General features: G+C 44.3%; 1 protein-coding gene and 1 pseudogene across 1 annotated transcript in view; one reads left to right on the forward strand and one right to left on the reverse strand.

The window, feature by feature from the left end:
* Positions 1–27,975, forward strand: part of LOC146964652 (inactive dipeptidyl peptidase 10-like) — a 204,040-nt gene that overhangs the window by 54,716 nt on the left and 121,349 nt on the right. The window lies entirely within an intron of this gene.
* On the reverse strand, positions 690–27,964 carry LOC146964653 (uncharacterized; annotated as a pseudogene).

A 27,975-nucleotide genomic window follows, 5' to 3' on the forward strand; every position in this document is an offset into this window, starting at 1 on the left:
CGTTAATGGTGACGGTGTCTATCGGTCCACGGCTCCAGTGCTTCACCCGGACTGTGTTTTTTTTTTTTGGAGTGGACTGCTGCTGCTGCTGCTATCATGGACAGGAGGCTAACGCCCCCAGGGGGCCCAGTTTGAAGGTTAAAAAAATGAAACGAACAAAACTATACATTCAAAAATTAAATCAAAGAAAAGGTGGACTGATCGGTTCATTGTAAAACACTTATTGATGTGAATGTGGTGAATTCTGTATACATAGCCCCGAGGTAGCTCTTTCGTTCAGCAGCACACACCTGAAGCTTCACTTTTCATTAAGACCAACCAATGTGGCTGCCAAATTAACAAGCCGGCAGTAAACCTCTAAAACTCCGCGGGTAAATTTAACAGCTTTCCTCCAGGATGAGGAGCCGCTCCCGGTCGCCGGTGGCTCTGCACTTTTCCGAAAACCTTAGAGTATATTTTCAACCTGACCACATACAGTACACCCGGTGCTAAAGCCGTGTTGTTGTTGCCACCAGGTAGGTTTGTCTGTCGTAAATCTACTTGTGCGCATGCGCTGGTGCAACAACATGATTGGCCTAGTTCAGCTCTGGCAACGCAGGTGATTGGCTGCTGGTGAAAAGGGGCGGGACATGCGCCATCTTTGGCGTTGCAGCTTTCCCCATTCAAAACGGGCAGAGTGGTCAGTCTCCTCATATTAGAACGTCTCTGGTATTAACCAGCCACCCCGGGTTATTGTTGGCTGATGAGGGCTGAGGATCGGTCAGCGTGCTCTCCAGAAACACCGTGTTGTGCCACAGCAGCCCGTAGAGTGTGAGGTCCTTCGGTCCCGGACGGACGGGGAGACTTGTCTCTCGCTGACCTGTAGCGTACCACAGGACCACGGAGGGCAGCCTCGGCCGCCCGGCCGTCCGCCGCAGCGAAGCCTCCCGCTCCGTGCCGAGCGGCTGTGGCCCAACACGGTGTTTCTGGAGAGCAGCTGACCGACCAAGCCTCGGTTCTACCGGTAACTTTCAAAACAACGCACTGACTGGGTGTGTGGGTTGTGTGTTGCTAGGCTGCGTTGAGTGGTGTGTTCACTGTCTGACTTAAGCCGTTTTCCCACTAAAATTAGCGGGTCGACGCAGGTTTTTTAAACGCGGGTCGACCCGCTAACAATCGGCATTTGGCCCCTTTCCCATTGACCAAAATGAGCCGAGTCAGATCAGACAGAGCATAAACCAGTCGCCCTGCTCTCATCCGCGGTGCAAGAGACACACACAGTCATGCCACAGCCGCCCGCCGCGGAGTGTCCGTCCGCCGAGGCAGACTCTCTGGCTGGCTGACCTGGAGCATCAGGACCGCGGAGGACAGAGTGTCTGCTGCGGCCGGATGATGGACGTCCGCGGCACAACACGTCAGTTAAACAGACTGTCGCTTATCTTCTTTTCTTTTTTCCTATCGTTTTTGGTCAGTGTTCTCTGATCTTTTGATCCCAGTCTCGGATGAGAGCAGAGCGGAGCAGAGCTTTGTTTTGGTACGAGATATGAGACGCGACCGGCGCGATGACGTAGCGTCACGTAACGTTCAGTGTCATCACGTAAATTAGCGGGTTGACGCGGGTCTGGCGTTCCCACTGCAAGCCGTTCGGAGCCGAGCCGATTAAAGGCGATTTTAACCCGCGTCGCTTGCCGAGTCGTTTGACCCGCGTCGACCCGCGTCGACGCGGGTCAAACGAGTGGTCAGTCTCCTCATATTAGAACGTCTCTGGTATTAACCAGCCACCCCGGGTTATTGTTGGCTGATGAGGGCTGAGGATCGGTCAGCGTGCTCTCCAGAAACACCGTGTTGTGCCACAGCAGCCCGTAGAGTGTGAGGTCCTTCGGTCCCGGACGGACGGGGAGACTTGTCTCTCGCTGACCTGTAGCGTACCACAGGACCACGGAGGGCAGCCTCGGCCGCCCGGCCGTCCGCCGCAGCGAAGCCTCCCGCTCCGTGCCGAGCGGCTGTGGCCCAACACGGTGTTTCTGGAGAGCAGCTGACCGACCAAGCCTCGGTTCTACCGGTAACTTTCAAAACAACGCACTGACTGGGTGTGTGGGTTGTGTGTTGCTAGGCTGCGTTGAGTGGTGTGTTCACTGTCTGACTTAAGCCGTTTTCCCACTAAAATTAGCGGGTCGACGCAGGTTTTTTAAACGCGGGTCGACCCGCTAACAATCGGCATTTGGCCCCTTTCCCATTGACCAAAATGAGCCGAGTCAGATCAGACAGAGCATAAACCAGTCGCCCCGCTCTCATCCGCGGTGCAAGAGACACACACAGTCATGCCACAGCCGCCCGCCGCGGAGTGTCCGTCCGCCGAGGCAGACTCTCTGGCTGGCTGACCTGGAGCATCAGGACCGCGGAGGACAGAGTGTCTGCTGCGGCCGGATGATGGACGTCCGCGGCACAACACGTCAGTTAAACAGACTGTCGCTTATCTTCTTTTCTTTTTTCCTATCGTTTTTGGTCAGTGTTCTCTGATCTTTTGATCCCAGTCTCGGATGAGAGCAGAGCGGAGCAGAGCTTTGTTTTGGTACGAGATATGAGACGCGACCGGCGCGATGACGTAGCGTCACGTAACGTTCAGTGTCATCACGTAAATTAGCGGGTTGACGCGGGTCTGGCGTTCCCACTGCAAGCCGTTCGGAGCCGAGCCGATTAAAGGCGATTTTAACCCGCGTCGCTTGCCGAGTCGTTTGACCCGCGTCGACCCGCGTCGACGCGGGTCAAACGAGTGGTCAGTCTCCTCATATTAGAACGTCTCTGGTATTAACCGCCACACCGGGTTATTGTTGGCTGATGAGGGCTGAGGATCGGTCAGCGTGCTCTCCAGAAACACCGTGTTGTGCCACAGCAGCCCGTAGAGTGTGAGGTCCTTCGGTCCCGGACGGACGGGGAGACTTGTCTCTCGCTGACCTGTAGCGTACCACAGGACCACGGAGGGCAGCCTCGGCCGCCCGGCCGTCCGCCGCAGCGAAGCCTCCCGCTCCGTGCCGAGCGGCTGTGGCCCAACACGGTGTTTCTGGAGAGCAGCTGACCGACCAAGCCTCGGTTCTACCGGTAACTTTCAAAACAACGCACTGACTGGGTGTGTGGGTTGTGTGTTGCTAGGCTGCGTTGAGTGGTGTGTTCACTGTCTGACTTAAGCCGTTTTCCCACTAAAATTAGCGGGTCGACGCAGGTTTTTTAAACGCGGGTCGACCCGCTAACAATCGGCATTTGGCCCCTTTCCCATTGACCAAAATGAGCCGAGTCAGATCAGACAGAGCATAAACCAGTCGCCCCGCTCTCATCCGCGGTGCAAGAGACACACACAGTCATGCCACAGCCGCCCGCCGCGGAGTGTCCGTCCGCCGAGGCAGACTCTCTGGCTGGCTGACCTGGAGCATCAGGACCGCGGAGGACAGAGTGTCTGCTGCGGCCGGATGATGGACGTCCGCGGCACAACACGTCAGTTAAACAGACTGTCGCTTATCTTCTTTTCTTTTTTCCTATCGTTTTTGGTCAGTGTTCTCTGATCTTTTGATCCCAGTCTCGGATGAGAGCAGAGCGGAGCAGAGCTTTGTTTTGGTACGAGATATGAGACGCGACCGGCGCGATGACGTAGCGTCACGTAACGTTCAGTGTCATCACGTAAATTAGCGGGTTGACGCGGGTCTGGCGTTCCCACTGCAAGCCGTTCGGAGCCGAGCCGATTAAAGGCGATTTTAACCCGCGTCGCTTGCCGAGTCGTTTGACCCGCGTCGACGCGGGTCGACGCGCCTTTCCCACTGCCACCAAAAGCTGATTGTTAGCGGGTTTAAACGGGTTTTTTTGCCAGTGGGATTTTGTGGGAACAGTAGGGATTTTGAGTTCTCGAAAAACGTGTTTCCCTCTGTGTCTTTTTTTTTTTTTTGGGTCACGACGAGCCGGGCCACTCGGACATTGGTTCGGGGCCGGATGTGGCCCGCGGGCCGCCAATTGAATAGCCCTGTTGTAACCTGTAATCTCTTGTTTATGACAGATAAGACTACACAATATACACATTATGCCTTGTGTATTGTGTATGATAATCCACCGCTTCATGGATTGATTTCTCAATTCTCAATCAACATTGTGTCTCAAATTATTTATTTCACTTGTAAGAAATGTAATAAGCGGGATAATGTCGAGTGAGCTGGTCGTTATGGAGAAACAATCTCATTCTTGTTGTTTCTCCAAACGTCCGGCTCACTTATCCACTACACAGTTTATTCCAGTGGGTCACACCTGATATTGTTTAAAGACCTGACACGTCTACACTCTAGCTTCACAGACTGACAGAACGAGCTGTTTCACAGTCTTGAATCCTGGAGGTTCCAAAGTCGAAGCTTTTGAGTCGAAAAATAATGTGATGTGTTTAGAAGTTTGCCATCATCTCCATTCACCAGACGTCTGTCATCCAGACTGGACAGCTGCTGAGCCAAATATGTATCTAGCTATCGGTCTGAAAACAGGAGGCGTTTGCTGGTATCATGTACACACAGGCTTATGCCACTGTCTTTCACCAAGTACGAACAGGCCTCAGTAAACACTGAGTATATTAACCAGACGACAGCCAAACAATGTCTGATGTTGATTTAACTCCCCGTTTCCATTTCCCTGTTACTGTCTCTCAACTATCCTATCAATTAGAGGCAAAAATGTATGTAGGAATTCCCCCCATCTAGCGGTGCGGTTGCATATTGGAACGTATTCTTGATGTTGCATTCACGTGAAATCGGGCAGACGTCAGACATACAACAGAGGCTGCATGTAACAAGATAAACAAGCGTCTATGTAAACAAGTGGTCCGCCAGCACGAGGCAAAATAATACAGGCGTTACAATATTAGGGGTGTGCATTGGCACTGCCCTCACGATTCGATTCGATTACGATTCAGCAGGTAACGATTCGATTCGATTCGATTCTACGATGCATTGCGATGCATTGCAATGCATCAAAATTCTATCGCACACAACACGGCAAATTTTTCATCAGTCATGAAATATTGAACAACAGATTTTATCGGCTGCTATGTATTATCACTCTCCTGTATCTTTGACATAAATGTCATTAAATAAAATAAAATTTAATGGTACAGGTATTGGATATGGGATTTTCAAACCTGAAAAAGAAAACATAAATCACTTCTAGGGCTGCCCCCAAAAATTAGCCGACCAAAATTTCGTTGGTCGATTGGTCGCAGGAAAAAACAAACAAACCTTTGGAGCCGTGTCTTGTCAATATTAACTCAAAATCAATATGACTTAACTATATGAAAGACTACGGGGCTTTTATTTTGAAGGGCCAGATACAGGAAGTCGTGACACTTTCTGTTGTGGTTGTTTTTACACGGCACGGCAGGTCTCTCTCTCTCTGCATCAGAGACCCCCCAGCCTGAGCTCAGTCACTCCCCCTCCTCTACTGTGTTTGTTGAATCTCGGACCCAACACGGCCGGACTCACGAGCGTTAACTAATTAATTCTCAACCCGACCGCGGGTGAAAAAAAAAAAAGGAAAAAGAAAGCCAGCGGCAACACTGCTACTGCTGGTGCTGCTGCTTAGCATGTAGCTACAGGCTGCGCATGTCGTTTCTCCGGAAACGCCCCCGGAGGTAATTGAAACTTCACAACTTTATTTGAGGCCAGAATATAAACAGTGACATAATCGATTATGGCACGTTGCCGCATCGATGCTGAATCGTGCATGTCCCGCATTGCAATGCATCGCCGAATCGATTATTGTTGACACCCCTATACAATATGTGGTCATGGTGATGTCGTATTGTTTACCTGACCCACGTTTTACTCACGTGGTGACAGTTGTAACAGGCGCTATCTGGAAAACTTTCTCCCCGAGCCGACAGCTCCGCTGAGTTTCTATGGTTACCTACGGTCACGCTGCCACTCAACGTAAAAAATGGCGATGCAACATGGCCGCCTCGGTTCGGTGCGTCGCCCACTTATGTATTTGTAACGACTTGTAACAACTCATTCTAAGATACGAGAAAGCTTTCATTTGTATGCCGGTGTGATTTGACTTAAGTGAAATACGTATTTATGAAAGCAATATTTGATTTTTGCTAAGAAAAAGCCAAATAAGTTTCATTCTGGTGCTTTAAAAAATAATATAAAAACAAAACAAAACAGGAGAACAAATGGATGAGGATTACCGCTATTCATCAGTCATAAATCAAAAGACAACGCAAAACTGCTGGCAATTAATTTACATTTTTATGTATGTGAATGAATTGAGTGGAGTAAGTAAGTAAGTGGAGACCAGGGATGAACTAGGGAGCATTAGGTTGACAGAAGAAGCCATGAAAGGGAAAAATTGCTCTGTGTCTGTTGTACCTTTAACAGTGTTTTCACGTCTGACTGATTTGTACCGAGCCCCTCCACTCTCCCCTGCCCGTCAGCCTTCAAACACTCGTTATTACCACAACAAAGAAGTAGCAACCACTTACGTCACCAAGTAGGTGGCACTTGTTGATATTTGAGACTGTTCGGTGTATGATGTAGTGGAAAGAAGAGTGTTAGTCGCAGTCCCAATGCAGGTAGATAATGGAGTCCACAGCTGTGCCTGTTTTTATTACTTTGGAGACACCAACAACAACCAACGTGCCTGTTTTACTGCTTCAACATAGCAGCTCACTTCGTTGTTTGGGCACAATCTGTACCCAAGTAGCCTACGCATGATCTGTGCCTGAGTCGGCTTAAAGTGGTGTCGTTTGTGAAACATGCCTGAGCACAGTACACTTGTGTTGGACTTTGGGGTCTAGTGTACTCGGATCCGGGCCCGGGCCTCTAGTGTGAAACCCCCCTCAAACAGCAGCTACCAACACTGCAAAAGATTTAAAAAAACAGGGTTCTCAGCACTTGCTGAACTTTCTCCATCCCGTGTTGAAGCAGTCACTTGTGCTGCTTTAAGCATGGTGATAATTGCTCTCTTTCTCCTATCATACATCTAGCTCTATACACAGGTTGATTACTAGCCCTCCAGTTTTTCTAGACACTCTCCTGATAATTCAGGGTTGTAATAACGTCTTGAAAGAATAACACGGTTTCAGCACTAATCTGTGCTCCGAACACCACCTCCCTCACGCTTAATTGTATCACCCAGCCTGAGATAGACCTTCGCACTATCCCCAGAGATAAATCAAGGCATGAAATGTAATGCAGTCCTAAGCACCTTGCAAATTGCTCCCATGATATTAACCAGACTTACACAGCAAAGCATAAGGCTCAGGAACATAACTGTATTGTTTATGCTATCGAGCCATGGAAAATAGCCTGTGAGGCCATTACAAAAGCTATGTCCAATATTCACTGGGTTTTATGGCTCTGTCACTAAACCTCCAGGTTTTAACAGCTTTTTGTGTCATCATTGAAAAACTTTATTTCCCTTTATAGCAGTTCTGCCATTGGCATGAGAACACACTGCTGTATGTCATCAAGTGGGTTTAATTTCCATTTATATCCCCTACTACAGTGATCATCAACTGGCGGCCCGCGGGCCAAATCCGGCCTGCCGAACCTTCCTATCCGGCCCGCGACTGAGTTCTAATAGTTAAAAAGTAGCTATTATATTTCTCGGTCTCTGTTTGTGTGTGCCTGTAAGTCAATGCGCTGGGACACGGAGACACGCAGACACGCTCAAAGTGTGCGCCTGTAAGTCAATGTGCTGGGATAAGGAAACACCGCGGTAACCAAAGCCCCGTGCATAAAAGTTTAGGGAGCCGACTGGACTGCAGGGTTTCCCAGCCTGCAGAGGCGAGCTGCCGCCGCCTTGGTTAAACCGGGTGTGCACAGGCGGGCCATGTAGCGTCTTTTGCGCACTCAAACCCATTCAGTGTAGATGCGTGTCATGCACGTTCACAACCCAAAAACGATGCGGTAGCAGCGCGTGTTTGATGCCACTCGGTTGTTGTTTTTTTTGCACGTCCGTGGCGCACAGCTGCACGGACCTGCTTCTCCCTCCGGTGTGCAATTCAATTCAAAAAACTTTATTTATCCCCGAGGGGCAATTGTCCCGGTTCCCCCTCGGCCTGTGTCTCTCCTACTGTTTCCCACTGAGCTCTGTCCATGTGTGGAAAAACGTCGCCTCCGAGATGTAGAATGGTATTATAGAAGGGAAACACTACTGACTACTCAGGACTACTGACTATCATCAGAACCGATTGTCAGCCTCCTTTCATATTTAGGCTGAAAATCACAGGGCAAGTCAGCAGTGTAAAGCTCCAGCATGTGGGAGGATCTGAAAGTCCAGCTGTCAAGATTTTTCATTTTATATCATTCCAAACACCAAAGATATGTATCAATGAAAATTATGAGTTTACAGGTAAAATAGAATATAAACAAATACATTGTTAGGCAAACGGGTGAATTTAATTTCAATCTCGGCCTATTTGAATGTCCGGCCCCCAAGGTGTCTGTTGAGAAAGATTCTGGCCCTTCAACAAATATAGTTGATGACCCCTGCCCTACTACATTGGATTTGCCAGTGACAGCACATTGCATAAACATCCCAGCCTAATACAGTCAAAATTTTAAATGATACCAAACGAAGACACAAAACAAATCAGCCGACACTGTAGACTTCATGGGCTGTTTCAGTGCTGCTCAGCAGGATTTAAGTCTTATAGATTTCTTTCTTTGGTAGAAGTAAAACATGAGCCACTGTTTTCATAAAACAGTGATGATGATGAATTCTATATGGCCAGAGGCAAAACCTGCATTTGCTTATGTAATTACAACATTAGACAGATGCTTCAGCATCATGGCAGTAATCACACATTGTATAGCCCTGTTTCCGCTGAGAAAGTTCCTGGTAAAATTTGGGAGGTGGGGCCAAGCCCAGGTAAGATCTTAAAAATGAGGCAAGCATCTGCAAAATGTATGTTGTGTTTGCTTGAGACCAGCTTGTTAAACAATATGCCAGGTGTGAAAAAATCATAGCATGCATGAACAATTTGGCTGCCTCAGTTGTTAAATATGGCCTTATGTGTTTACAATTTGCCAGGTTAAATTAGATTGTACTGGCCACCTTTTTTAGCATGTTTTTTAAAAGACAAATTTGAATCCAGAGTGATTCCCAAATATTTAAAATCAGACACCACCTTGAGCTTTTCCCCTTTAACAAGGACATCAGGTTGGAGTCTTTGTAGATTTCCGTGAAAAAAACATACAGTCTTATTTACATTCAGGTGTAGACAAGAATTGGTCAACCAATCAGAAACATGGACCAAAGCAGCTATTAAAGGGATAGTTCACCCTAGAATGATATTTCGCTCATTATCTACTCACCCTCATGTTGACTAAGAGTCCAACGTCCCTTCTCTGAGTTACAGGGGGTCTTGGCGTAGCAGTGCATGTCCATATAACGGTTGCAAAGGGACACCAGAGCTCTTCGTAAAAAAACACACACAAAAAAACATCCAAATACCTCCATGATGCTCGTATGTAATGTCCGTCTTGTGCTGAAGCCCCAAATTGCGTAATTGTCCCGAAAAAAATTAAATAAGTCCACATTCCAAGCTTGTTTGTAGCGGAAGCTTCTCGAAGCTCCTCTTCCTGGTCCGTCCAAATCTCGCGTGATTTGCGCCGGCGTCAGTGCGGTTACTGCGAATCACGCGAGATTTGGACGGACCAGGAAGAGGAGCTTCGAGAAGCTTCCGCTACAAACAAGCTTAAAATATAGACTTATTTAATTTTTTTCGGGACAATTATGCAATTTGGGGCTTCAGCACAAGACGGACATTACATACGAGCATCATGGAGGTATTTGGATGTTTTTTTGTGTGTGTTTTTTTACGAAGAGCTCTGGTGTCCCTTTGCAACCGTTATATGGACATGCACTGCTACGCCAAGACCCCCTGTAACTCAGAGAAGGGACGGTGGACTCTGAGAATTCTTCCAGCCCTTAGTCAACATGAGGGTGAGTAGATAATGAGCGAAATATCATTCTAGGTTGAACTATCCCTTTAATTTGTCTGCAGCTTGCTGTTTATCTTCATCATGTACATATAAAACTGTGTTGTCAGCATACATTTGTATGTTGACAGATGGACATATCAATGGCAGGTCGTTAATATTAGGGATGAGCGAGTACAGCATTATCTGTATCTGTATCTGTATCTGTTAACCATATGAATTATCTGTATCTGTATCTGTACTCGGAGTGGGCGGGGCCTAAACCGGAAGTGGGCGGGGTTTAACCCAGAAGTGGGTCGGGTTGTCTTGAAATGGGCGAGGCTTTAACCGGTATGTTATTTTAAGCATGCAAATGATATGGATTGATCAGAAATTGTTATATTTATTGCTGATTAGAAAACTATTTACAGGACAGCATCAGCATTGAGCTTCAGATCAATGCGGTTTTGATCATGATAGCAAACAAACTATTCATTTACACAACAAGTTTTGCAACAATGAATACAACACATGTGGTTGCAATTATTAAGTAAAATGTAATGAACAAGAGTTTTCATACTCAACATAACTTTCTTTTTTTTACTTTAATTTTTTTTTAAATGATCAGTGTGATTTTTAATTTTTAACTTTATTTTATTTCCACACCAGGTGTGTGTGTGTGTGTGTGTGTGTGTGTGTGTGAGTAAGAGAGAGACAGAGACAGCTGAATGTCAGCTAGGACTCTGTGTATCACTCATTATTCTGTATCACTGATCATGAGAGAGAGAGGAGGGGGGAGAGAGAGAGAGTGTGTGTGTGTTTTGTAATAGGCCTATTATTTATACCACTACTATTTTTTTTAAAGAAATACAGAAAGAAAGTGTCAGACACTCAGTGCGTGAACCGATTAGCGCCAGCTGACGGTTTAAAAAAAAAAAAACTCCGACGAACGGCGGAGGGAGGGAGAGCGTGTGTGAAAAAAAAAAAAAAATCTCCGACAGGCAGAGACGCAACGCGAGTCGGCACCACGTCTGAACGAACCCACGTTTACCAGAACTCTACTGGTTCATAAGTAAGTGACTGAAGTAATAACAAAGCTGAAGCTGAAGAAACCCTAAACGTTAAGGGAGAAGACCCACGAACCTGAGAGACTGAGGGAGAGACAGAGAGAGAGAGAGAGACAGGCAGCTGTCAGCTGTTCTGTGTGTGAGTGATCAGAGCGGGACACAGCAACACACCTGCATGTGTGTAGGGGAGGGGCTGTAGCCTATCACAGAACGCAGACACAGTCAGCTACCCAATGAGGATTTTCATTCAATCTTTTTTTTTTTTTTTCCGAGCACAGATATTGACTCGTATTACTCGTATAATACTCGTACTCGGCAAAAGTGCTTTATCCGTACCGGATACTCGTTTCAGCCGAGTATCCGGCTCAACTCTAGTTAATATACAAGCTGAACAAAATAGGGCCCAGTATCGACCCTTGTGGGACACCAATGTTACAGTTGCATGGTTTTTATTTACAAAGCCTTACTTGAAATTTTACCTGTTTATCTTACCAGCTTAATCTCACTTAGAGTCTGTAACTTACACACTCGTTCACAGGACACCTTGGTTTTACAAATTCCAAGTATCAGGACAGAATTGGGGAAGACTGCCTTTCAGTTTTATGCACCCCAAAAGTGGAATAATCTACAAAACTGTCTGAAACTGGATCATCTTATTTCCTTAGATAGTTTTAAAAACGTATTATCAAATGTTTTTCAACCTGTATGTAATTGCGAATCATGACCTTGTATACTGTATAATTGTGTTTTTGTAATCAGGGCGTCATTGAAAAAGAGAGCTCGCTCTCAATTGACCTTCCCTGAATAAATAAAGGAGAAATGAAATGAAATGAAATGAGATATGTTAATTTAGTGTTACCAATGCGTACACTTTGCTTTCTGTTTGTTAAATAAGAATTCATCATTTATTTCATTTCTTAAAGGTACAATGTGTAAGTTCTCCTGTTATCTATTCACGAAAATCGATTATTTCGTTTAAAAGTAAGTTTTTCATTCATCAATAATCCCCCCCATCAACAAACTGAAGTGTTCCGGTAAGCTCTGAATTTGCCGTTCATATCATTCATACATAGAGCGGGTAAGCTCGGTGCTGGCTGCCATGTGGTGTCGCCATGTTTTTACGTTCAGTGGTAGCGTGACCGTAGGAAACCACGGAAACCACGTTTGCATTCAGGTGCAGTCGGAAAAACGGCCGTCGGTAACAAACCAGGTGTCATTTTAGTCACAGAAGTCCAGAGAAAGCCGGTAAAACGTGGGTCAGGTCAACAATACGACATCGCCATGACAACATATTGTCACGTATTGTTTTGCCTCGTGCTGACGGGCCACTTGTTTACATAAAGGCTTGTTTAAGCCGTTACCTACAGCGGCTGTTGTCCGTCTGCCATCTAACCGATTTCATGTGAATGCAGCATGAAAAATACGACTGAGTTGCTTGCGATCTACAACCGCACCGCTAGATGGGAGTAATTCTTACACAATATACCTTTAAAGCTCACTAAAATGAATTAATAAATAAAATAGCTCCCTGAATTTTTATAAAATCAATAAAGTAAACAGAACTGTACTCTACAGTTCTGAAATTCGAGTCTCAGTTAGTTGTCCCAATCCAGTAGCACCAGATTGTGGTGTAGAAAGCAGGGCTGCTCAGCGTGCTCTCCTGAGACGGCTTCAGTTCCTCTGATAAATTGCAGAGACTTTGCTGGGGACATGCCCGCTCGGAACAGAAGAGGGTGGGTTTCTACCACTGGAGTGGGGAAACCCCTTCCCCTGTCAATCACTGGCTCCCTGAGGTACAGTTGTAACTAATCTTCAAGGCAGGACTTGGCCAGCGGCTCACTGGTGTGGGGTCCTAGCAGAGAACTGAACATCTCATCAATACGACATGTCTGTTCTGCCCATTGCCCTTGGGGATTCTCCTGTCAGCCCACTCCCTTCTGCAGCAGCCGGCTCTTCCTCACTGACCTGTCCTGCAGCAATCTCCTCTTCTATACTGGCTTCCTCTGTGGCAGCATGCTTTTCTCGAGTCTTGTTGACATCTTCGTTCAGCCATTCTTTGGCTTTGGACAATACAGTGTCAGAGAAGAACGCATCAGGAAACTGATGTGTTGTAATGGCTCACCTTGTAGATGTTAAGAGCACACTTTTGCTCCAACACTCTTTGAATTCCATCTTGTTGGCACAGCCTGGATTAGCCTGTGTAGTGGCAGGCCAAGGTCCTTCGAACACTGCTTAGCAAGAATTGAGTGGTGGGAATGGGTGGCACACTTCTTTAGTATTGCAGTTATATCTGTAACTGCTCTTTGACTTGATAGACCATCATTCACCACAAGTTGAGAGTGTGCTGTGCAGCTGAGATCTGAAAGTTCAGAGGGCGTCTTTCCTTGCACCATATTTGCCCCACGGTCCCCAAGCATGCCCACGAATGTCTCTCTGATATATTACCCATACCCAGTGTAGAAGCCTTTGTGTTCAAAACATCACACAATCTGTCTTCTGTTCCATTCACTGTCAATGAAGTGGCATGTTAGGCTCATCAGTGACTCTGTGGATCCAGACCAGCTGTCTGTAATGAAGGGGAGTCCATGGCCAGCATTCTCTGGTTGGATCAGGGCTTTTAACTTAACCTTGTGGTGAACTTCTGAGAGCATTTTGGTGCGGTAGTACTTCTCATTTTCCAGTGAGTATTGTGGCATTGCTGTACCCATGAGGCACATAAAGCCAAAGTCAGAGACCTCTGTGAATGGCTGGTTGTCAGTGATTATCATTTCTGTTATTAGTTTGTCCATCATTTTAGATTGTTGATTTGAATTTGGCCACTTTCTTTGGGTTGGCTGTGGGTTATAGTAACATACTGCACTTTTTGCACTCCTCTTTGGTCCATTCATCTGTAATGAAGATTGGATGAAGTTTTAGAGAAAGAGGACAAGAAGGAATAACGCACAACACTAAATAAAAGAAAGAAAAAAATTTCAAGAGGTGCTTCGCTGTAGAGAAACTCAGGACAAACAAAAATCCAGCAACACTCGGTGTCCTAAGTGTAACTTTAATTTCTCACAGGAACAGGCAACTAAACACACAGACCGGTTTCGATGGCTGTCTTCTTCAGTGTGTATCTCTCAGATAAATTTAAAGTTACATGAAGGACTGAGTGTTGCTGGCTTTTTTTGTATTGTGTTTAGAGAAAGAGGGACATAAAGAAAGCAAATTATTACAGCAAAACAGCTTTGGGTGGTCTTTAGTTGGTTTCACTGTATTAAATCCAGTGGTGTAAAGAAACATTTACTTAAGTAGTGTACTAAAGTAGGGCTGTCCCAAACGATTATTTTTCTCCTGATTAATCTATTGACTATTTCTTCGATTAGTCTAACGTTTAATTCTTTGACTAATCTAACGATTATTTTTTGGTTGACGATTAGTAATTTACAAAAAAACACTTCTGAACACTTCTGTTATTTAAATTCTTCAGATACTCTTTCTGGTGTGCATTCCTCTAAATCAGTGGTTCCCAACCTTTTGTCCTCAAAGACCCCCCTAGCTTTTGTCAAAGACAAGCCTTTTTATTCTATTTTGTGCCATCCTTATTTTGTTTTATTATATTTTTATTTTGTCTTTATGTCAATTTTCCTTTGTTGTGTCATAATTGTTATCAAGTCCTTATAAGCAGGTAGGTTGTATGTAGGTTTTTGTTCCTATTGATTTTGATGATTTTGATTATCCAATTGGATGTGTTATTGGAATTTTAAAATTTCAATATGCACAAATCTAATTTTGATAACCTCACAACCTCAGAACAAACAAACCTCTGTCAGGGTCTCTGCAGGTTTCACCAGCTCAAATTGAAGACTTTTTAAGACCTTTTTAAGACCATTATGGATGAAATTTAAGACCTATCATGACAAATAAAAAACGTACAAAAGAAATTCGGAGTCACAAAATTAGAAATTGATTGCCATATATAAATTGCGTGTTAGGCTTGTTTGTACCGGTAGTTGAAAATGCATTCAATAAAGCACAATGAAGTGTCGCAGGAGCATTTTATTGAGCATTTGCGGTAGCGAAGGCTCTACCATAACATTTTTCCCAAGGAGCACACCTAAAGCAAACTATTTGGGGGCACAAAAAGAAATTGGGGAGCGAAATTTTAAATGTTTATGGAACATATTATTTATTTAATTCACTGACAACCAACAGCCAGATGGCTTTAAGCCTTGAATAATGTTGCCTTGAATTTTTTTGACACGCGAGTCAAAACGGGCAACAAAATCGCGTTATCTCGTGATTGGTCGCGCGTCACAACTCGAGCGAGAAAAAAGCGTTCCTCGTGTTTGGTGGGAACCCCCTTGTGGGTGAAACAGACAAAGACGCGATGGTCCCGTCGCAAAAAAAAAAATTGCGTGTATTGCGTCGCAAATAGGCGAATTCGCGCCTAACCGCGTCTTTGCATTACGGCCTTTTACACCGCGGACGTAACGAATAAACGACACGTGACGGTGTGTTCACCGGACACAATGCGAAAATTCGGTGTGAACGGACAACATAGAACAGGACCAGTGTGGCGTTGTTTCCTCTTTTCACCGACAGCTCCACTCTCCCTTACTTACACGTAACTACTGTTATTGGTGCGTTGAGGCCAGAGAATTGTGGGACTTGTAGTTTTTGAACGATCGCAGGTTGTGATCTTTCTTTTTTGTGATTTTCCTGGTTCACACATGTATTTTTTTTAGGGGCAAATGCGAGTGAAATGCTCGCCCATGGTGGGCATAAGAAAATTTAAGACATGTCTAAAATTATTTAAGACTTGAACACAAAAATTCAACAAATTTAAGACATTTTAAGGCCTACAATTTAGATTTTCAAATTTTAGACTTTTTTAGACTTTTTAAGACCCCGCGGATACCCTGCTCTGTGGACCCCCTGACATCTCTGACGCCCCCCTGAGGGGGGCCGGACCCAAGGTTGGGAACCAATGCTCTAAATAATCTTTTTTTTGGAGGGGAAAAACTGTGCCACATCAGTTTGCTTTAACCTGGAAAATAGACAGATAAAGCAGAGTGCACATTGAAATATTAGGTTACATGCTGCTATTCAGACATGCCGCTATTTCGACATTGACTTCTAATTGTCGGAATAGCGGCATTAACATTATTTTTTAAGCGTCCCACTATTCCGACATTTTTTTTTTCATTGTCGGAGTAGCGGCACTTTACTATTTTTCAAACATTCCGCTTTTCCGACATTGATTGATTACGTTATAGTCAGACGTGTCCTTCTGATTTATTTTTATTTTTTCATCTGAGACACTGTTTCTCATACACAAATACATAGGCCTATTAGAGAAGAAAAAACAAACCCTCCAAGTTTAAAAACACACCGGCAGCAGCGCACACTGATCTGCAGAGCTGAGACTGTTATTATTCTGTCACCTGAGTTTATCCTGCTGCTTTACATCGTTTTAACATAGGTAAAAGAAGAAAAAAAAGATTGTCTGAATAAAGGGGCAGATTACATAAGATTATTCTTTTTTTCTGCTCCCTTTTGTTGAGATTTGGGAGGTTTTTGCCTGATTTATTGCCCGATGCCATGTATCTAGCTTTCTTTCCCCCTCCCTCCGCCCGTTGTCTTCGTTGTCACTTTGTTGTCGCTCCACAGAGCGCACATGGCTAATTAATATGCACGTGCTGACCATATGGTTGTGTAGGCATTCCGGGGACGGAGGTGTGTTCACGTGCGCAACTGCGCACCATTCTTGGATCCAGTTATCAAAGTTGAGGTGCAGAGTTGTGCACGCACAGTTTGATAGATCTGAAAAAGGTGTAAATATTTTGGGTGTCTTTTCACCGTAGGCCTAAGCAAAACATTTAGTAGCAGCAGTTTTAAACTGCTTACTTACAGTTTTGATAAATGAGGCTCCAGGCCATAAGCCCAGAGCCCAGACGCTCACAGCTGCAGCTCCGCGGCTCATCCGCGGCGCTGTCCGTGGTGCTGAAGGTGACAGGTTAACTTGACAAACAAACTGCAGCATAGTTCTGTTTGTTTATCATGTGTCAGTTTTGTTTGTGACTTGATAGTTTAGTTGTTGAGATTAAGAACATCACTCCCTCATCAAACCAGTGATAGGCATGCTGAAAAGAAAAGAGAGAGAGAGACGCGCCTGGGTATCGCAGCTGTGTAAAAAAAAAAAAAAAAAAAAGACGTGTCGGAATAGCGGTATCAAAAAGTGTCGGACTACCGGCATGTCTAGTTAGAGGGATGTCGTAATAGCGGGATGTCTAAATAGTGACATGTCGGAGTAGCGGGATGTCTGAATAGCGGGCGGACCCCGAAATATTAGCACAATGATTTTGAATAGGCACATTTATTTAGTATAGTCATGGAGGAGACCAGTGGTTTTTTTTTAAGCCAGAGGTGCAGGACATCACCCTCACATACGATCTGCATGCTGTGCTGCGTCCGGGTGCACAGAGACCAGCAGCGGAGTGGATTAAAAAAAGAAAAAAAAAAGACAACACGAGGACGTGTTTACATCTATGGATACCAGAGGTTGCGCTAGACTTTTTCGTCGCCGGTCATTTTGACTGACGGGGTCATAAAAATTCCGTCATAATCTATTTTTACCGGTCACTTTATTTATTTTTTAAAATGATAATAATGCCATATTCAATAGCATTCAATTTTAATTCATGTTTAATTCATATCAAGTCCAAACAAATTGAACAGAGAATGCTCCGGAGCAGAGTCTGCGTCAGAGCACATCTAAAAAAGATGGGTCATCAGTGAATGCGGGGGTCACTTTCTGCCACTCAACATCTAAATACAACGTAAATACCTGATGATGACATCAGTTTTCTGTCAACAATCAACATGCTAACCCATGTGTTAGGCTATACCCAGTAGTCGAGTTGTAAAAAAAATTCAGGGAGGATGGTCAATTTTTTTCACCTTATTAAAAAAAAAAGGGGGGGGGGGGGGGGGGCAGTGTAATTCATATCTGGGGCACTCCCCCAGAAAAAAAATTGTGATTTTTAACACATAAATAAGGCATTCTGGTGTACTCTGAGGAGGAAATAAAGGGAAAAGACAACATTGCTTCAGATAAAACATTTAAAAAAGCCCATTTAGTAGGCCTACTGACTAAGGTTCCTTTCATTGTAATGACAATAATGGCTAAGTGTATGAAAGTGAACTCAGAACTGGTCTAGTGTGGAGCTGTGGCTGGAGAGCAAAAACAAAACTCTGACCGAGAATAGTCACTCCTCGCGCTCATAGATGTTGATGTAAACACAAAATGTAAACACACTAACATCAGTGGGTCACTTGCAGCACCACGCCGGACCGGACCGGGCCGGTCCACTGACCCACCGGCGGTCTGCCCCTGCTGGCGCGAGTCACCACAACTGCAGAAACTTCTCCCCTTTTCCGTGATTCAGAACCGCTCGGAACGCGATCTATCGCTAGAGTTCAGATCACCTGTCACCTTGGTTACCTGGCTGTTAACCAATAAAACACGGAGGAGGATTCTCGCTTCTACAACACTTCTCTCTGATTGGTCGTGGCGTCGTGCCTGTGTTGCATTCACTGTGACCGGGAAATTACAAAACTACCTTCTCAGTTAATGTGCGCTTCTGTTTAACTCCGTCTGAGAAAACATCCTGGACCTGGGCTATGTAAGAAATGTTCGGGGGGAATGCCCAGGCCAGGCGACAGCCTTAATATAATTATAGTTATGTCCAACATTTAATGTAAAAAGGGGATGGAGAGGGGGGATGGCATTTTTACAGGGGGGATGATTTTGATCGTTTTTATTTCAGGGGGGATGCCATCCCCCCCCATCCCCCCTCAACTCGACTACTGGATACCAAAACATCCAAAGGAGCACGTTTTCACATAGGCACCGCATAGTGCACCGGCGTCTCTCTCTCTCTCTCTCTCTCTCTGTGCCTCTCATTTCTCTTTTACGCACGCACGCACGCAGCCACTGCGCATCACTGAAACAACTGAAGCTATAGACCACACAGCCAGATGCAGCACAAATTCAGACAGGACAAGACCCACGCAGCTTTACGTGTTATAAACAATGCCACGGCGGGCAGAATACATTAAAATAAGGCTTAACGTTAACGAGTTGTGCGCGGCGAGTGTGTGAAACAAACGGTGATGTCCTGCCCCCACCGCTCTACCTGTACCGAGACACACCGCTGTGTAGCTACAGCTACGTAACTTAACAACAGCTGACTACTGTCGGCCCTCGGACACTGCAGCTGAATCTCGCCCGTTAAATCATTATCGACCGTCATATTTGCACTGACACGACTCCCATCCATAGACTGTAAAAAGAATGGACGTAGCGTCCGTGACGTCACCCATTGGTTTTGGGGAGTCGTTTTTGTGACTCAAATATGGCGGCCTGAACAGCGCCATGTTGGATTGGCCGGCCGAGTTCCCGCCCACTGGCCTCGAAGCAGCTGTCCACGGAGCTGCTCAGACCTGTCACTCAACGTTTCCGCGCCTTGATTGGCCAGAATTTTAACCTAATAACAGTAAAACTGTAGAGTTAAAAAAAAATTCACCCCCCTCAGAGTGTGTGCGGGGGTAGAAACTATCGATTGAGACGAAAAAACGTTCTGACACCAGGCTTTTAACATGTTTACTGAGGATGTAAAGTCGGCGATTTTAACACGGGGGTCTATGGGGAATGCTCCCTTCTGACACCAGCCCCCAGAGGAATCCGAGGGGATTGCAGTTTTTTGAACGCGGAAGTGAGCTTCACTTCTCAGACCGACAACTGCCCCCTTGCTCCCATCAACATTTAATCCACTTGAAGGAGTTTGAATACTGCGGGAAGCTTTCTGTCTTCTTCTCTGTTGTTAGTGTTTATGTGTGGCAGCGCTACAGCGCCACACACGCTCCACACAGGCCTGGGGTATGTACTACAGCGTTCTACTGAGCGCACCAGCCAGCTGTGAGTTTGTTTGTTTTTTAAAATAATTCTCACCATAGTGACTTTGAGACATTGTATATGTTTTATATCGTTATCCACCGCTCCATTTATTGATTATCCGCCGGCTTAATTGTAAACAAATGCAGATGGCCAGACGGCCATGGCTGTGAATTGCAATCTGTCAAAATGACGGATGGCCTCAAAATTTTTCCGTCACAGTTTTAAAAAAACGGTCAATGACGGAAAATATCCGGTTAACGCGACCCCTGATGGATACATAAAGCAAGGAGACTGTGGCGGGTGGTCTGATCGACGTAATCGATTAGGTCAATTAATCGGGACAGCCTTATACTAAAGTATAATTTAAAGGTATAGTTTTCCATTTGATGCTACAATTGATGGTACATCTGATCCAGCATGATCCAGCATGATCTTAATGTTATGGTGTTTTTAAAACTTCAGCATAGAGGGTTTCTATTGTAACTTCTAAAGTTGCTGTTGCTACCCTTGCCGCTAGCTCACCAGAGCACTGCATGAAGAGGCTTCAGTGTTGATTGGCTATCACTTGTGCCATGTGGGGGGGGGGGGGGCTGTGGGCGGAACATTGTTACAGCCAAGAGTGGTGAGTTCAGGCAGAGAGACCAGGGCCAAAGGAGCACGTTTGGAAAATAAATTAATTTTATTGGTGAAAAAAACGGCCAATGCTGATTGTCATTAAAATGCCAAATATTGGCTGATATTATTGGCCATGCCGATAATTGGTGGATCCCTGATTTCTACGAATGCTCTTCTTTTGCTGGGTTTTAAAATTTTGCTTGTTTTGTACTGTCTGTCAGCATCATGCCTTGGGTCTACTCAGTCACCCTTGAGTAAACCTCAAGCCCCACCTAGGAGTTTCTAGGGGCCGCTTGCAATACCTACCCTGTCCTTCGGGGGCGGTTTCTGCTATGGAGAGGGTTAGATGTTTAACAGATTCTTCTGGAAGTCCTGAAAATACAGTAACTGAGGATGATTTTGTCCATCTTTGTTTTTATCAAATAATCATTTAAATTAAATCTTGAATTCGAAATACAGTTTACATTTTTTTTCAGAGATGATAACCGTAAGCATGGAAGGGGTTCTTTTGAGTAAAGATTAAACCATGTCTGCTTCAGTGTCTTGGTTGAGATAAACTTGGCAAATAACCAAGCAAGTCACAGAGTCCTTATACTGTAGATATTTGCCTGTTAGTTCAACTTCATTATTTCATATTTACTTAGTGCAACAAGCTGCAGTGTGGAGTGCCACACAGATTAAGAGCTATGTCCTACAGAGACATTTATTCTGAATATATCTGTATAACCTGACATTTCTCACAGGGAGATTTACAGCCCACCTCTGCCACTAACTGGACCTTTATAATCCCACAGACAGTGGAGAAGATGTTGAGTTGCTTCACTCTCAGTAGCAGGCGACAGAAATCGTGTGGCTGTAAATTCCAGATTAGAGGCTCTGAGCAATTTAAACACGCCTGGATACCAAGAATTACACGCAACACACAACAGTGAGTTTTAAAAGATCACTTACTTATGAAGGCCAAACTAATATAAGTTCTTCCACTTTGCCTGCCATTTTTTCACTCTTTCACTTTGGATTTTATTCCTCTAAGGGAGGCTGCATGGCTTTAATATTACATGGTCAGTGATTTTTGCTCATCTGTCCATAATTTAAGTTCAATCCACAAAGAAGCTTTACATTAAAAGTGCATGTCTACCATTGAAGCTCAGAGCTCAGTTTGGTGTAACTCGGTTTCATCAGCTGTGCGCACAGTTTCAACTGAACAGCTTGAACTTTGAGCCGAACAAGAAGAAAATGTTTTTTTTTCCTGACCAGCTTATTATCACTGCCAGTCAGAAAGCAATTTGAGCTCATCAAACAATGTAATGTCTGAAAGCGTAATAAGAGTTATATATTAACAAAGGAAGGTCAATTTGAGCGGTTTGTAACTGTCTGTGTAATGAATTTAATTATTGGTGAATATTTTAATAATACAGAGTCTTTGTCCAGTGGAGGGCAAAGGAAAGAAACACAATGCTGACATAAAATTAGTCTTGCCACAGACATTCCGAGAAAATTGCATTTGTATTTATAGTTATGTTGAGGAAGGCCGGTTCTCTGGATTTTTTTATACAGAAAAAAACAGACATTATTAGGCTATTCAACATGTAAGCCCAAGTTGACTCGAATCAGTAGCTTTGGATTGCTGAAAGAAACCCATAAAATAAAATGTCCAAAAGTAAATAAGTGTGTAGTAAAACAGCAGTGCACTTTTTAAACATTTAAAAATCTGGACTATACCTTTGTACCCTGCCCACCTACTTGCCCCAGGTTGCCAGGTGACAGAGCAAAGAGTATCAAGATGGTTAAGATGATCTGAGGAGGAAACAGAGGGACTTAGCCACATGATTGAGCTTCATTCAGACCCACTCAGACATTCATGACGCCAGGAGTACACTGGGAACGGCCGCGACGCGATACGTAAGCGGGGCGGAGTGGAGTTTTTTAACTGCTACACTAGGCACGGACGCGATGCGACACGGCTTCACTGTGTTTGTTGTTGCCTGCAGTAAATGAGTGCACTTTATGCTAGTGATGTGCAGATCGATACTGAAATATCGATACTTCCGATACCAGGGGCCTCATTTATCAAAGAGCGTGTAAAAGTCCTCTTAAATTTTCAGTACGACGGAAAGGCAAAATGTGCGTACGACCAAAAAATATACACTCTTTTCAGATCTATCAAACTCCGCGTACACACGGCTGCACGGTATTTCCCTTGATAAATCACACCGGACCTGAGAAAAGCGTGGATGAGAACACGCCTCATACCCAGCCCCCTAAACGGCCCCACACAACCATAAGTGGTCAATGCAAATCAGTTACGTGCATATTAGTAGCCATGTGCACTCTGGAAACGTGTGGAATGACGTCAGTGGAAGACGGTGAAGACAACAGACAGACGGAGAGCGGAGAAAGAAGCGGAATTTCTCTGAAAGCGAGATACACGGTAACACGGCAATATCAGTCAGAAACATCATCTTGCATTGAAAGGCTTCAATAAATACAAAAAACTCCCAAATCTAAATGAAACAGAACAGAAAGAAGAAGAATCATATTTATTCTGCCCCTCATCATCACCACCACTTGCTACTTCAAACAGTGTCCGCGCTCCTCTCTCCCTCGCATACTGCAGTTCTCTGACTCTGCAGCGGCGTCGCCAATTCCTCTTGTTCTTCAAAAAGCGTGTAAATGCCGGTACACCATGGTCGGACTGGTCGTAAATTTCGGTACTTTCTCCCGACAGGTTTTGGTTTGATAGATCCCAAATTAGGCGGAGAAAAGTGCGTACGCACAAAACGGGGGAAAGAGCGTGTAAAAAAACGTGTATCCACAATGATAAATGAGGCCCCGGGTCTGTATGCTCTAGAATCGATACTCAAATGAAAATATCGATACTTTTGATACTTCAGTCATTTGTGGTTATGCATATCATTAACAGGAACATAGTGGAAAATAATTAAACCATTCAGATCTTGTCAAAATGACACGCGGTTGGTGGGAACTACTTTTTCTTCCACCTGGGTAAGTGCGTAATGTGTAAGCACAGCGGCATGCTGCTCACAAAGTCAGTCTGTGTAGAGTCAGTGGTGGAGCGGAAAGGAGTCATGTGTGGAGCTATTTCAGCGTCACAAACGTGAAGACGAAGTCTGTAATATCTGTGGGAAAATTATAAATAATATTATAGATGAATGAATTAAAAAAATTATATGTTTGTTTCATTTTCTTATTTAATTTATGATTTTATTATTTTACTTATGTTATTTTTTTAGTGTTTGAAATGCTATGACTTGAAATACAGTACTTTTTAAAAATTTTATTAGATTTACCAGGCACATTAGGTGGATTTGCACAAAGTATCGGTATCGGATCGGTATCGCCGATACCAGCCTGAATTTTACTCAGTATCGGATCGGAAAGGAAATTTGTGGTATCGAACATCACTACTTTATGCATCTCAACACATTTTTACATCCCTCCTGTTAAAATGGATTGACAGTACCCTTTTCACAGGTAATTTGCTGACTGTAGGGTTTGCAAGTGCAGACTATATTAAATGGTATCAATTAACTGTATAACTACACGATCATGGATCCACAATGTAACAAAACAAACCCCATAATGTTGCACTGCCTCTGGCTTTGCCTCTGGTACATGAGACATTTATTTTAATCACTTTTTAACGTAATATATTTGTTTTATACACCTGTAGTTTTCTACCTGTTGGAGGGCCGCGTAGCCACGCGACGAGGAAATAAAATAGACCCGGCGCGAAAAAGAAGAGAGACGCCACGCGACAGCTGCTGGAGTGTGCGTCACTCACATGGCCGGTGGAGGAGCTTCCATTGACTGAATGGGTGCGAGCTGCTGCGGGTGTCGCGCGACACACGTTTCGCATCGCGACTGTTCCCAGTGTATTTCAGCCGTAAGACCTTTGATAAGGTGTTCATAAGGTGTTCATAATGCATTCATGACGGCTACGCACCCACCCGTCAAGTAAAGTGTTACCAATACTTTGAATTGTCAATCAGTGGGATGTTGGGACTTCGGTGGAGAGTGTCTTTCTGATGTATATGAATCAGAGAGTTAGGTGGAGAAGATGTGTTTAAAAATTAACTTTGTGGTCCACCTGCCAAGGGCTGATAAACTTCACATTTTCAATTTAAAAAATGCCACACTATCCAGACCTTTGAAAATGTGTCGTGTTCAGTATGATTTAGACATACAGACATCTTTCCCCTGTTAACAGGGCCACATCACTGTATAGATGAAGATTGTTCTTCACATCCACAAATTTCAGAATGTGAGATGGTTGAAAGTGTTCCTACCTATGAAATGTGTATAGATGGCATTCAAGTGTGTGTGCCTGCACAGTTCGAGGTCTTCCATTTGAATTTTATGAGGCGTCGGAGAAAGGTTGTGACAAAAGAATTCATAGCTGACGTCTTTCTTTTCACTACTGCTCCTGTCCTCCTGCTTGTGCCAACCTTGGCCGTGCATTTGCTTCCCTCCTCTGGGTTGATTCTCACAAAGAATCTTTAAGACAAGAAACAAAACATGAAATAATAGTTCTTCAAATATTTCTTGACCCACTTAATTGATTTAGCTTTTTTGCTGAACTGATGCATGTGTCCTAGTACAATGGAACATCACAAGGTATCAAGTTCAAATAATTAAAACATTTTAACTATTTAAGTACAGTACATTGGACACATAATAGTATAGCAAGAGTTTCAAGATTCATAAAAGATATACCTTGCTCATGTGAAAGGAAAACTTTGGAAGCTTAAGGCCAAAGACACTGGAGCACATGGAATAAAGGCAAAATATTTAATTTATTGTGTGACTGATGTTTTGAAGCAGAGGTGTGTCTTCATCAGAGAAGGGATAGTCATACAATAAATTAATATTTTGCCTTCATTCCATGTGCTCTGGTGTCTTTGGATTTGTTTTTTTGAAGTTTTCCTTTCATATAATTGCCCTGCCTTGCAAACACCAAATACTGTAGACATGCTCTTGTGAGCTTGGCTGAAGCACATTTCAATTCTTCCTACATCAATATTCCATGCTCACCTCTGGATCAACTCCAGTGTTGCGCAAGCCGACTCCTCGTACTCGACGTTGTAGATGTAGAAGAACACAGCCATGGCAGCAGCAAAGCTGTGTTACTGATCCAGTGTGTCACTCTGGCCTTAGCCTGTGTTTGTGTGTAAGTTGTCCATCGCCCACAATATCTTTTCTCTTTTTTCAACAACCTCATAGTTAGCTTGCTACAAACATTTAACATCCGCATAATATGCCACGCTCTCAGCAGTGGTACTCGCATCATTACTAGGCAACAAAGCAGGTTGACTCATGTTGCAGAACAGCACTGCACAGAGGCTCCAAAACGGAAATGATTATTGATTTCTGAATGAATGGATACATTGCTTATTTTTGGCATATTAATTTTCTTTCAGGCCTGGCGGGGCTCTCATTGGCCAATTGTACGGGAAACACTGCCACTGTATGGCTCTTCAATTTCATAGCTTTTGCCAGATGGACGGTTGACTTTGATACCTTACAATCATAACAGAACATGCACATGCGTAAGCATTCTTATCTATTAAACACAAATATTTAACTTACCAAGCATGATGAGCTATGGTGTAGCAGGGAAATCCTTCTCTGCTACAATAGATATCTTGGTTGCAGTTGCCTGCAAAACCGAAAAGAAACAGATCTTGCAGTAAGTCACTAAGCTATTTTCATACATTATAAATAAATATACCTCTGGAGTAGGGCTGGGCAATAAATCAATATAAATATATGTAAGCACTAAAGGAGGTTGTTCAAAATAAAGTGGTTGATTCTCATGATCATTATTAAAAATAGGTCATTACATGTGTTCAATAATTATAAAATATTTAATATTGGTTGAAAACAATATCAGTATTTTTTTTGGCTACATCCCCCAGCCCTGCTCTGGAGTACCATTTCCTACATGTAAGAGTAAAATTACTTTGTGTACACTTAGCTGATACTTACATCTGCCAAGATGAAGCTGGAGTCCTCCATCTCATGGAAAAACTTCATTGCGAGAAGAACTGCTGCTATGGCGACCAAGTCCTGGTTTCTCTCTGAGGAGGTATTCTCCATCTCATTCAGTAAAGCTTGGATCTCATTTCCCCACTTCAGTTTTTGGCTTTGGAAGAAACTCACAATCCTCCTGCCCTTTGTGACAAGAGCTTCACTAAGACGATCATCAATATCAATGCCAGTCAGTGTGAGGAAGTGGGTACATAGGCTTCTTTTCGTGAAATGAAAAGGCCAGTGTTCCTCAAGAAGGCCCAGAGGGGGGGAGGGGACATGAATTTATGATGTACCGCTGATAAATGTATGTTAGCCTCATGAAATCATCCACTTCTGTCAGTTCCACAGCTCTAGGACCCATAGATCCAAACAGCCCTAAGAGGGTGACTCTTACTCTCCAATGAGTCTGATGCCTCTCCTTCAGGAAGATCCTTTGGTTGAGAATGTATACAACCATAACTGTCTCCTTTGGATCTCACTCTTCTGTTGGCATCACTGTCATCATTTGGCGTTCTCTTGGGCTGACGGATTTGATGGCTATCATTGTTCCGGTTGAGATGCTCAACTCTTCTTTTCAGCTGTTCAAGCAGAGAATGGTAGCCACTCCCCATTAGTTCTCCAAAAGTTCTTGGATGCTTTGACACAATAGCTTTGGCTATGCTCTGTTTGGGTTTGGGCAGTGGACTTGCATGGTCTCTACCACAGTTCTCACCATTGCAAGTCTGTCTCTAGGGTCAGCCCGCCTTCCCATCGAGATGGCTTGTAAGAGTGAAGGAGGCATCTTCTCCCATGGAAGAACAAATCTGGTGATCCAAGAACTGAGACCAGCTGATGGTTGTATGTCAAGGGGTATTCGTGCTTCAGCACAGCATGGAACAACTGGCCCTAGTGTGAGTGCGCCCTTATTTGTGGCCGCTGACAGCGCCACACGGGCTTTGCCTTTCAGCAATCAAGCGTTGTTTTCGTCTTTGTTAAAAACAATAACAGCAACAGCTGTCGGCAGCTGAGGTTGCTGTGCCGTCACCATAGAAACGCAAGACACTCATTCGCAAAATACCTTTCAATGGAAACACCCGCAAATAGCAATTGCACTTTTTCCGAAGTTTCAGAATGTAAGAGATATACAGGTTGAAGATGAGCAGCACGGTGTGCTTGAGTGTGTGTGTGTGGCAGAGGGTGTGGTTCACGTGGGAGTAGGCGTGTGTGCCTAAAGGTGAGCACTCACCGGTGTTACAGATGAGAGAGAGAGAGAGAGTCAGGGTTGGGAGTTGCTGTAATTTTTGTTGACCGCTACTCATTCATTCATCACCCTTTTTTTATCAGTTTAATCCGCTAGATTCATTTTTACCTTCATCCATCTTTGTTGCGC

Source organism: Trachurus japonicus, chromosome 21, assembly GCF_045865225.1.
Source record: "Trachurus japonicus isolate A0001 chromosome 21, Traja_1.0".
Lineage (NCBI taxonomy): Eukaryota > Metazoa > Chordata > Actinopteri > Carangiformes > Carangidae > Trachurus > Trachurus japonicus.